This window comes from Chiloscyllium plagiosum, unplaced genomic scaffold, assembly GCF_037043375.1.
Source record: "Chiloscyllium plagiosum isolate Xiang-an unplaced genomic scaffold, Cpla_swu_hap1 HiC_scaffold_25, whole genome shotgun sequence".
NCBI classification, from domain to species: domain Eukaryota; kingdom Metazoa; phylum Chordata; class Chondrichthyes; order Orectolobiformes; family Hemiscylliidae; genus Chiloscyllium; species Chiloscyllium plagiosum.
Window position 1 is genome coordinate 16,094,948 of NW_028270163.1, and position 9,338 is coordinate 16,104,285.

The 9,338-nt window shown below is 44.6% G+C and overlaps 1 pseudogene; it reads left to right on the forward strand.

Moving 5' to 3' along the window:
• The first annotated feature begins 7,466 nt into the window (after positions 1 to 7,466).
• On the forward strand, positions 7,467 to 8,954 carry LOC148145285 (uncharacterized; annotated as a pseudogene).
• Positions 8,955 to 9,338: the final 384 nt, after the last annotated feature.

The window sequence follows — 9,338 nt, forward strand, 5'->3', positions numbered from 1 at the left end:
GTCCTAAATCAGACCAGGAACCCAACCCCCATTCTGAAGTACTGGCATAGACACATTGAGATTGACAGGAACCAGACATTTTACGCTCAGTCCTGACTGTACCAGACATCACCTTGTTACCTGAAATCTCCTCACAGAAATTGACACAAAGCAAAAGACCAAAGAAACAAACCACACAAAGTCTCATTGGTATTCTTAATTTACCAAGTGAATCAGCATACAACCCGGAGACTGTCTTATTTGGACTTTGTTCGAACTAATAATCTCATCAAAGATTGGCGTCGGAAAATACTGGCTTTATTACTGAACCATGGAATCCTAGTTCCCCCTTTTTGCAAATCCACTCATTCAACTGAGACTCCTTTAGAGTTATAACAGTAGCCCAGAGAATGGAAAACACTATTTTCAGCTTGATTCATTTGTGTAATTAGGGGAGAAAGTGAGGACTGCAGATGCTGGAGATCAGAGCTGAAAATGTGTTGCTGGAAAAGCGCAGCAGGTCAGGCAGCATCCAAGGAACAGGAGAATCGACGTTTCGGGCATAAGCCCTTCTTCAGGAAGAAGAGCTTATCCCCAAAACGTCGATGCTCCTGATCCTTGGATGCTGCCTGACCTGCTGCGCTTTTCCAGCAACACATTTTCAGCTCATTTGTGTAATTAGCCAATCAAACTGCACTGGATCATGTTTTGTGCTGAAATATTCAGGATAATTACTAATGCCTTTACAGATCACTTCTTCACTCATAATAAAGCATTTGATGCATGAGTTCAGAATGTTCTCACTTTGAATATCAATTGATCATTGACAGGATACTGTGATGTAGCAAATTGAAACCATCAAATCAAACAGGCTATTTTTCTTGGCTACATTAACTGCCTCTTGATAAATCTCAACAATACCAAAGAGGGGCTTAAATATCAATCACAAAGAAGTTGTGTGAAGATGATAGATTGGCCACTTTCATGTCAAGAAATGCAAATGAGAGCTTAATCACAGCTAAAGGATGCAGAAAAAGAATACTTGCAATTCTGATGAATCCTTACACCTGACTTCATTAACCTCGCTTCATTGCTATACACACTTTGTCAGAGTTGTTGTTTATTTTTAGTATTTCATGTTTTTTTTGTTTCAGCATTGCCTGAGCTAGACTTTCCTCAGTCCAAATGTTTATCTTTACAATGACTTGCAGTCTTTCACATCAATGCTTAAACCAGCAGAGACACTAGAATCATAAAGTGGGGCTGAATTTTCCCAAATTTTGCGTAAGTGTTAATTCTGAGGAGTTTCATGGAAGATTTCTGTCTGTGAACTGCAGCTAATCTCACTAACTACACACCATGCCTCCATGTCGCCACTGTTCTGCTGACCATTGGTGGTAATGCTCACCACTGCTGGGATCCTCAAGTGTTCTCAATGCTGGTAAAATATTTAAAGCTCAGATATGCACCAGATTCAAACATTGCAAACCAGGAACTGGACTTCAATGTCCAATTTCTGAATAGAATTGCTCTGGTGCTGGCCAAAGAGGAACGTTGGCCCTTTGCATTGCCAACAGGAACCTGTAAGCGCTGATGGATGGGGCATTGGACATTATTGAAATTCCTTCCCCAGGATCCCCAGAGGAGACTACCACAGCAGACCCTGCCAGCCTGGCCTGAAGATGCCACCTGCGTCAGTATAGTACCCACTATCCAGAAGAGCACTCAGCAGTACAAGAAGAAGGTGAATGACCTGTCCTCTGTAAGGCTGAGTGCCACCATCTCCTCTCTGCTACATCATGCTCACTCTAATTCCACAATTGTTCCTACCTCTTATCAAGGTTTATGGTTCACCACTCTCACTATTGCATGCAGTATCTTTCCTCAATACGTTTCCTCTCTGTCATCCCATAGCCCCTCCTTCTAGTTTAATAACCCACATGCCAATTGTGCCTCCTACTCTCTCACTCGGAACACCTCATTACATTTCTCCAACTGCACCAACACAACAGCCACTTTTATCCCCCTCAATTCCTGCCCTGAAAATAGCCCAAATAATCCAAAGAGGGTAAATAAAGGGTGGGCAACAGTGGCGTGCTTGCCCACTATGGGGATAGGATCCTTGTCTTAGTGGGAGTGGACTGTGACTGCTCATGTGGTGTATTCATCATATCTATGTCTCAGTCACCAAGGTAAGATTCATTGTCAAGTGCTGAGCTTCTCTCCCATAGCTACCACTGTGAACATATCCTTGTTATGCCCAAGCTTCCACCCCTACTTCCCAATTAATTCCCTCTCTTTTTTCTTCAGCAGGTGCAAGCAGCTTGCATAGACTCTAGCATGAAGGAATTGGCCATTCGAGTCAACCCCGCTTCCTGAAAAAGATGAACCATACCCCTCACAGGCTAAATCAGCAAAGCAGTCTCCTGTACCCACCTTGGATGGGTACCTTTCCAAGATTAGAGCCAGGTGAGGAAATTACTAGAACTTCTCCACTGCCAACCAAGAGAGAAAGCATCACAGTTCACTGGTACTCAGGGGGACTGTTGGAGACCAATTGTCTGCTCAGGCCCAGGCAGGATGTTGGTCATTGCTAACTTTGTGCAAGTTCATTTTTGAGAGACAGCAAAGCAGGTTTCAATAAACGTGACTGAGGGTTGGAGGAGCCCACTAGTACCGTCAGTGCTGTGATAGCAGGCATGTGTCTGGTAAGTCCTGCGGAGTCACTACGTGTAGCACTGGAAAAGCACAGCCAGTCAGGCAGCATCCGAGGAGCAGGAAAGTAGACATTTTGGGCATAAGCCCTTCATCAGGAATGTGGAGGATGAAGGGGACTGAGAAATAAGTATGGGCGTGGGGCTATGGGGAAATTAGCTGGGATGGCAATAGGTAGATGCAGGTGGGGGGGCAATTTTGAAAAGTTGGTGGAGAGGGTGGTGTGGACAGGTGGGAAGGAAGATTGACAGGTAGATCAGGAACTCGGCACCACCAAGGATACTATGGGAGGCGAGAGAAGAAATAGTTAGGACCTTAACAGACATCTTTGCATTCTCTTTGGCCTCAGGTGAGGTTTGAGAGGACTGGAGAATGGCTAATGCCGCTCCAATGTTTAGGATGGGAAACAGAGATTATCCAGGTTATTACAGGCCGGTGAGCCTGATGCCAGCAGTGGGGAAGCTTATAGAGAAGATACTGAGAGGCAGGATTTATTTACAATTGAAAGCAAATGGACTTGTTAGTGATAGGCAGCATTGCTTGTGTAGGGAAGGTCATGTCTCACCAACTTGATTGAGGTTTTTGAGAAGGTGACAAGAATGGTTGATGAGAAGAACCGTGAACATTGTCTTTATGGATTTTATTAAGGCATTTTTTCAGGTACATCATACCTTGGTTTCAAGGGTAGGTCATACCTGACAAATTTGCTAGAATTCTTTGAGGAAGTAATGAGCAGGTTAGACCAAGGAGAGTCAATGGACATTATCTAGCTGGACTTCAAGAAGGCCTTTGACAAAGTGCTGCACAGGACGTTACTGAGTAAGATGAGGACCCATGGTGTCAGAGGCAAGGTGCTAGCATGGAGAGAAACTTGGCTACCTGGCAGGAAGCTGAGAGTGGGGATAAAAGGGTCTTTCTCACAGTGGTAGCAAGGCTTAGTGTTGGAACCACAACTTTTCACTTTAATATTAACAATCTAGATGAAGGAGATGAGGGCGTTCTGGCTAAGTTTGCGGACGGTATGAAGATGGGTAGCGGGACAGGTAGCATTGAGGAGGTGGGGAGGCTGCAGAAGGAATAGGACAGGTTAGGAGAGTGGGCAAAGAAGTGGCAGGTAAAGTATGCCATAGTAAAGTCTTCCCTCGGTGGGAAGTACAGGCTATTTTCTAAATGGGGAGAAAATTCAGAAATCTGAAGTGCAAAGAGACTTGAGAGTTCTAATCCAAGATTGTCTCAAGTGAATTTGCAGGTTGAGTCAGTAGTTAGGAAGGTATTTGTAATGATGGCATTTATTTTTAGAGGGTGTGAATATAAAAGCTGGGATGTAGTTCTGAGGCTGTATAAGACTCTGGTCAGGCCACATTTAGAGTACTGCATGCAGGCTCTCAGGAAGGATGTCCTGGCCTTGGAGTGTCTTCAGAGGAGATTCATGAGAATGGTCCCAGGAATGAAAAGCTTAACATATGAGAATGTTTGATCACTCTGGGTTTATACTTGATGGAGTTTAGAAGGATGTGGGGAATCTAACTGAAATTTACAAAATACTGAATGGCCTGGACAGAGTGGATGTTGGGAAGATGTTTCAATTGGTAGGAGAGACTAGGACCTGAGACCTTAGAGTAAAGGAAAGATCTTTTATAACAGAGATAATGAGAAACTTCTTTAGCTAGAGAGTGACGAATCAATAGAATTCACTGTCACAGAAGGCTGTGGAGGCCGGGTAATTGAGTATATTTAAGATGGAGATAGATAGGTTCTTGATTGTCAAGGGGATCAAGGATTATGGGGAGGAAGTGGGAAAATGAAGTTGAGAAACTTATCAACTATGATTGAATGGCGAAGCAGACTCGATGGGCTGGATGGCTTAATTTCTGCTCCTAAGTTTTATGGTGTTATGGCAAGCTGGTATAGATGGTCAAGTCTCATGGGATCTGGGATGAACTGGCTAGATAGACACAAAACTGGCATAGAAGACAGAGAGTAGCTATGGAAAGGTGCTTTTCAGAATGGAAATCAGTAACTAGTGATATTCCATAGGATCAGTGCTGGGACCTTTGTTGTTTATAAGAGACTTAAGTGATCTGGAGGAGAAAGTAAATGGTCTGATTAGTAAATTTGCCACCAAAATCAATTGCCACAAATTTGCCACAATCAGTGAAGATTGGGAACAATATTTCATCCTCACTAACTCTCAAAGCTGGAGTCCCCCAGGAATGCATACTCAGCCCCCTACTGTACTCACTGTATACTCATGACTACGTTGCCAAATACCAGACTTATGCCATTTACAAGTTTGCTGATGATATCATCATAGACGGTCAAATTTCAGATGGTGATGAAACACTCTACAGATGAGAGGTGGAAGACCTGGAAAAATGGTGCACTGAGAACAATCTAGTTCTCAATGCCAGCAAAACAAAGAAACTCATTATTGACTTTCAGCGGGATGTTACTCCTGCCCCCCTACACATTAACAGCACAGAGGTGGAACGAGTGGAGAGTGTCAAGCTCCTGTGCATGGTCATCCACAACAAGCTTACTTGGACTCTTCACGTGGACATACTGGTTACAAAGGCCCAATGTTTCTTCTTCCTCAGGCAGCTGAGGAAATTTGGCATGACGGTGAATACCCTTGCCAACTTTTGTAGGTGAACCATCGAGAGCATTCTGTCTAAATGAGTCACTACCTGGTATGGCAACTGTACCATTCAAGATCGGAGATGGTGAAGTGGTGAATTCGGCCCGGACAATCACAAAGGCCAACTTCCCATTTATAGAATCCATCTTCTAGGCCCGCTGTCAAGGAAAGGCCACCAGTACTCTCAAAGATCCATCCCACCCTGGCAATGTTTGTCTACAACCTCTACCATCGGGGAGAAGGTACAGAAGCCTGAACATTCACACCAGCTGGTTTTGCAACAGTTTCTATCCTACTGTTGTTAGAATTCTGAATGGGCTCACAAACTCTTAACATTCGCCTGTACCTGTGTTTTTGTTTTTGCCGCTGTTTACCTATTATTTACTTATCTATGCTACTTAATTATGTGATCTGCCTGTATTGCTCGCAAGACAAAGCTTTTCACTGTGTCTCGGTACATGTGACAATAAATTCAATTCAATTCAATTCAATTCAATTCAAAATAGGTGATGGTGCAGATGGTGAGGAGGTTTGTCAAAGGATGCAGCGGGATATAGATAGATTGCAGATTTGGGCAGGGAAATGACGCGTGGAGTTTAATCTGGACAAATGTGAGGCAATGCATTTTGCAATATCAAATTCAGGTGCGAATTATACAATAAATGTCAGAACCTTCAGGAGCAATGACAAACAGAGGGATCTGGGTGCACAGTTCCACACATCCCTGAAAGTGACAATGCAGGTGGATAAGGGGGTCCAGAACAATTGCCTTCAAATATAAACTTTGGCATCTTATGTTACGGCTGTACAAAACTTCAGTTGAGCCACATATGGAATACTGTGTGCAGTTCTGGTCATCACACTGCCAGACAGACATGGATGTTTTGGACAGGGGGGCAGAGAAGATTTACCAGGATGTTGCCTGGTCTGGGGGTATTAGTTATGAGGAGAGTTTGGATAAACTCAGAGGCTTTATAATGAGAGGCATAGTCAGGTGGATGGTCAGAGCCTTTTTGCAAGGGTGGAAACGTCAACTACAAGAGGGCACAGGTTTAAGCTGAGAATGTTTAGAGGGGAAGTGCAAGGAAAAGATTTCATACAGAGGGTAATGGGTACCTGGAACAAACTGCCAGTGGATGTGGTGGAAGCAGGCAAGTTAGCAATGTTAAGGTTTATCTTGATAGATATGTGAATGTGATGGGGAACAGAGGGCAATAAGTAGTGGGTCTAAATAAAGAATAAGAATCAGCACAGGTTTGGTGGGACAAAGGCCTGTACCTGTTCTGTATTGTGTTACTGTATTGTATAAGTACTTGGCACATGTGACTTTGTGAAAGGACAGGAAGGAAGAAAATGGTGTTGGAGTAACTTTGATGGTATGGATAGAATAAGTGCGAAAGCAAGAAATAATTTCAGATCAGAATCCATATGTGTACGGTTAAGAAACAACAAAGGGAAGAAGAAACAGGGAGGAGTAGTCTATGGTCCCCTAACAGTAACTATGACTCTTTTAAGGGAGGGAGTAAACTCTGACATAACCCCTTTAGGAAGGAGTAGATGCCGACTATGACGTTTTCACGTATTTTTGATGCATAGTTTGTGTCGTGCCTCCCCGCTGGCCCCGCCGGTAAGCCCAGCAGTCCTGGCTGCTGGGTGACCAAACGACCAGAAAAAGTACGAGATAGCCGTGATCTAGACTTACCTTCTCTCAAAGAAACCAGTATGGGTCTTCCATTTTCAATAGAGCAGTCCAGCTGGGAAGCGTCCTGGAAAAACGACCTCCCCGCAGCCTCATTCACAACCGCAAGCTGTAATAAGTCATTAAGTTGTACATGTTTAAAACCCGCAACAAGGTCCATCTCGGTCCAGACCGAGACAGCGACCTTGAGACATTACCTCCTACCTTACATGGAGCTGAGACCGGTCACCCCTCCCAGGGAGAAGGCTCACCCTGTAATGGATGACATAGATAACGTTGAAGAAGGCACCGTAAGGGCAGCCCACCCTGCGGTCGAGACAAACATAACCACCCAAACCTTCTACAACAAAAGTTATCGAGATATAATGCAGGGCGCAGACCTAAAAAAAAACTATAAATGAGACTGGCGAGGAAACAGCTGATCCAACTGCCTTCATGGAAGGAGTTGTTATTGAGCCAGTGTGCGACAGACCATCTGTCTCAGAGGTAGTCATCCACTATCCCGTTGATGACCTGTTCTGCAAGGACTGTGATACCCTCTTCCCCAAGGTAAGCCTGTTTAAGACACATGTGACTAAAGTGCACGGAATAAAGAACATCCAAACAAAATATTCATGCTGCGATAAAGCAGGAGAATACCATTCAATCACCTGCCATTATCCAAAATGCAAAGGAACAAAACAACCCCCAACTGGGGACATTGCATGCACTGCGTGTGATCAATGGTTTCCAATGAAGTCGGGCCTTGGTCAACACGAGAGCCACAGACACCCGGTTCTACAAAACGAGAAACGCCTCAAACCGGCACCCAAAATCAAGGGCAAACCTGGGAGAAGTGACTGCGTATGGTCACAGGAGGAGGTGGCACTCCTGAGGGAATTGGAGGTGAGATTTGCAGGATGCAAATTTATAAACAAATCCATCGATAGCATCCTCAAAACCAAAACACCAAAGCAAATCTCAGAGAAGCGCAGGCTCCTGGCAAACACCCCGACGGACGTCACGATCATCAGCGAATCAACGACAGGTATAGACTCGCACAATTCCGAGGCAGAGAGTGACCAGGAAAATTCCAAAGATCAAGCCCAACGCCAAAGAGCCAGCCAAAGAACACCGGCTTCGATCCCTAATCATAGGGACGTAGACGACCACCTTACACAAGCTGGGGAGCTCATGAGCGCGAGGTATGACCCAAACACGCTTGCCCTCGGAATCGGACTAGTGGAAAATATTACCGACCTACTAATGAATAAAAGGAAAAGACAGGATAAACACAAGAGGCCTCAAAAAGATCGGGCCAAGAAAGACAAAAGGCCCGGTAGCAATACCGGAGCCAAAAAATGGTGGGCAGCACGTAAAGCGCTGTTTAGAGCGACACAGCAGCTTTACAAAACTAACCGGCGCTAACTAGCTCGCGAGATCATGGGGACACTGACCTCATCCGCTTGTTCTCTCTCAAAAGAGGAATTGGAGACATGTTTCCGTGAGAAACTGTCAGCACCAAATAAAAAATCAAACATAAATAAGTATGCCCCATACACAGGCAATGTCGATGACGGGTGCTTGATGAAACCCATAGAGGTAGAAGAGGTTGAAGCGGCCATCAAGGGGATAGAAGAGAACAGTGCTGCTGGACCAGATGACCTGAAACTACAGGACATAAGAACAATCCATGAGCAAGAGTAAACTTGTCTACCCTGTCTCTTCTCCCTATGGCTAAAGTCAAGCATGATACCTAATTCACTAAAAAAGAGTTGAAAAGTCCTGATCCCTAAGTGCGAGGATAAGGACTACTTGAAAAGCATTGACAACTGGCGACCAATAACTATCGGTCCAATGCTGCTCCGGCTGTTCACGAAAATAATGGCAAAACGCCTGAGTGAAACAGTCAAAATAAACCCCAGGCACTCCCGGATGCAATGAAAACATTGTCGTCCTTGAAAACATCATTAAGGGAGCAAAGCACAATCGTAAGGACCTCGCAGTTGTCTTTGTCGATCTAGCGCAAGCGTTTGACTTGGTTGGGCACAAGCTATTGATCAAATCCTTGCAAAGAGTGAAACTACCCAAAGCCTTTGTAAGTTTCATTGAAGACCTATACACTGGCAACACAACAGTGGTGGAAGGGAACAGAAACTTAACCACCCCAATAACCATTGAGAGGGGTGTAAAGCAGGGTGACCCAGTCTCACCAATATTATTTAACATCGCTTTGGATCCATTGGAATGGTGTCTGGAGATGGCTAACTCAGGGGTCTCCATGCCCCTGGGCGGCAGAACAGTCAACTGCTCGACTTTGGCCTTCAC